The 2,910-nt window shown below is 33.3% G+C and overlaps 1 pseudogene; it reads left to right on the top strand.

Moving 5' to 3' along the window:
* Positions 1 to 3: 3 nt before the first annotated feature.
* Positions 4 to 661, top strand: LOC119605423 (annotated as a pseudogene).
* The last annotated feature ends 2,249 nt before the right edge of the window (positions 662 to 2,910 follow it).

The following is a 2,910-nucleotide window of genomic DNA, read 5'->3' as shown; positions in this document are numbered from 1 at the left end:
AGTGAATCTACAATTTATGTAGCTCCATGCGCAGTGCCATGTCTCTTTGATGACTGGGAAGAAGTTGATGGAGTCCGTTTGACAGCGTTTGGAACTATGCTAAGACAACAAAAATCGACTAAACCTGAAATTGCACTAATTTCTCCAAAGGATTTACTCTCCACAGTGGTGTTGCAATGCACTGGATGAATTTAATGGATGTTACTCTTGAAGACCTGAACAGTATTGTTTTTCAAGAAGTTATTCCTGTAAAGAAATCTGGCAAACATCAAGGCTTTTGCATATGGTTTGATTGTAGATTTCCTGCAGAATCCTATGAAGATTCTATTATTTTATCTACAAGTCCTAATTCTCCAGCCACCCATTGGAAGCAGTGCGTTGTTGTGCTGCCTGAAACGGCTTGTGAAGATTTGGAGGAAAATGCTCCAGTATCATTTAAAATATCAATGAAACGTAATAGTGAAAATAATCGTAAATACGATCTAGAAGTTGAACTTTTAGATCCCAATGAGGTTGAACATCCAGTACCTTGTGAATGTCATTTAACCAAGTGTATTCTTATAAAAGCTCACTTACAAACAATGGACACGTCATAAATAAATTATATGAAATAATTTTGTTTTTTTTTTTTTTTAATAAATTAGTTATTTCTTTCAATGGAGTTTATGTGTTATTAGTCTTTTCCTTAAGTTTAGTAAATTTACAAAATAAAACACGGACACCAAAAACGTCTTTCTTATTCAGTGGTTTATTAAGAACTTAACTACAAAAATCAGTTGAACAAAAAGGAATGAGAAATCCAGTAGAAACACAAAAACAATTATAACGGTTATAATACGAGTAAAAGGGAGAAACATAAATTAGGGTTGCCGCTTTCCATTACCTCTCGATCAATCAAATCATATGGAACATTGTCATACTCATTTTTCGCATGGTTTTCTTCATTAAACTACATTTCTCTTCTTTCGACCACGTCACGTTTACTTGGGTTGTACAGTCTATACGCCTTTGATGTTAACGAATAGTCTACCGTATGATATTCTTTACTTTTAGTTTTTAACTTGCTGTCAAGGGCCACTTCTTGACTACCAAATGTTATGAAATGCTTAACTGATAGCACTTTACCGCTCTAAACTTTATATGGCGTTACTCTTACTAAAGCTCTAGTCGGTGAACGATTACGAATGTAGACGGCTGTCTCAATTGCCAGTCCGTAGGAATTCGCTCATGTTCGAATGTATGAGCATACTTCTGGCCATCTCTACCAAAGTCCTGTTTAAACGTCGATCTGAGCTGGACATTGGCATCTGGGAATGCATTAAATTTACCATTGTCACTTCTAACCTTCTTTAGTTTTCGGCCAGTTAGTCGTTCTGCCACATCTTTAAATATAATAAATTTACCAAAAGCCTGATCCTTTGCCAAAAAATAAACAAAAACTCTTCTAGACTTAACGTCGATAAACGTTATAAAATATCTTGAGCCAGAGATGGATTGTTTTTCAAAGGGACCTCAAACATCCATATTTCCCAATCTAGTAGATTATTTGCTCTGTTAAGTTAAACAAAATACATTACTTTCTAATTTTTATCATAATTTTGTTAAATTTTAGTGCGAACTTTTATGTTAAAAAAAGTGACTTGAAACTGAAACGAAATCGACTCATCAAGTAAGTATTAAACAGGCGGAACAGTTTCTTCCGAACGGGGTAACTTTTCATTCACTCAGATTATATCAAATTAGATTGTTTTAAACTTTAAGCTGTTACGTAATGGTCACAATTTCAATAGAAATTGTTGGCAGGGTTAAAACTTTCGCCATCCATACCAGTAACAATCTTCTTAACATCGCATAAACTATTATAATTTAAATATCCATACCTGTTATGCTGCTACATGACCATGCATGCCACATTTAAAACAATTGCCAATTGTTGCCATTCCTTTATTCCCTCTACCACCATCAGTGGTGATAGAGAGTATAGTATATAAGTTTGTCGTTCCGTAACACCAAGAAATATTCATCTAAGACCCAACAAAGTATATATCGTCACCTGAAATACAAAGGCGCCCTAACTAACCAAAAATCGATTTTATTGCTGATTCTAATGTATTGCATTAAAACAAATGTCCACAAAAGAAATTAGACTCCTCCGACCAAAATTAGCGATTGTATAACAAAAAACAAAAGGCCCTATCTACAAAAACATTTAAATATTAAAGGTAAAAAGTTCCAATTTATCCATTTTTGAGTACGCCATTGTCAACTATCATAACAAATCATAGGTTTCACTATTAAACAATTTGTTTATTTTATAAAAATAAATCGCGCTGATAGAAACGAACTTTTCAATTTAAATAGTTTTGTGCTTCTCCTGCAAAATTTTAAAAATGTTAGATAGGTCCGTTTGAGTTTTAGGTGACGATATGTATATTCTGGGACCTTATGAAATTCTGAGTCGATTTAGCTATGTCCGTCTGTCTGTCTGTGTAAAACACGCTCACGTTAAAGGAAATAAACCAAATTCACCCAAAATATTTAATTATCCTAAGCAGTTTGGTATTGAAAATCAGCAAAATCAGTTATGAGAAAAAATTTCAGACTGTTACGTTTTTTCCTAATTCTTAAGAAGGTTTCTCAGAAACTACCAAAGATATTTCAATGAATTTTGTCACACATTATTTTCAGGGCAATGATCAATTATGTTCAAAATCTTTACAATCGATCCAATATTTCCCATAGCCCTCATACAAAGGTATATATTCCCGGAAATTAGTATATCGTTAATAACTCCCTCAAATATATTGGTATCAACACAAAATTCTGACCTAAACGCACATATTTCATTGATAAATAAAGCTATTGTGAACAAATCATTCCACCAATTTTTTACGGATCGGTCCATTATTG

This window comes from Lucilia sericata, unplaced genomic scaffold, assembly GCF_015586225.1.
Source record: "Lucilia sericata isolate MDLA Ls3-8-SP2 unplaced genomic scaffold, ASM1558622v1 Contig000483F_arrow, whole genome shotgun sequence".
Classification (NCBI taxonomy): Eukaryota; Metazoa; Arthropoda; class Insecta; order Diptera; family Calliphoridae; genus Lucilia; species Lucilia sericata.
Note: the sequence above shows the minus strand (reverse complement) of the source record. Positions and strands in the feature narration are given on the sequence as shown.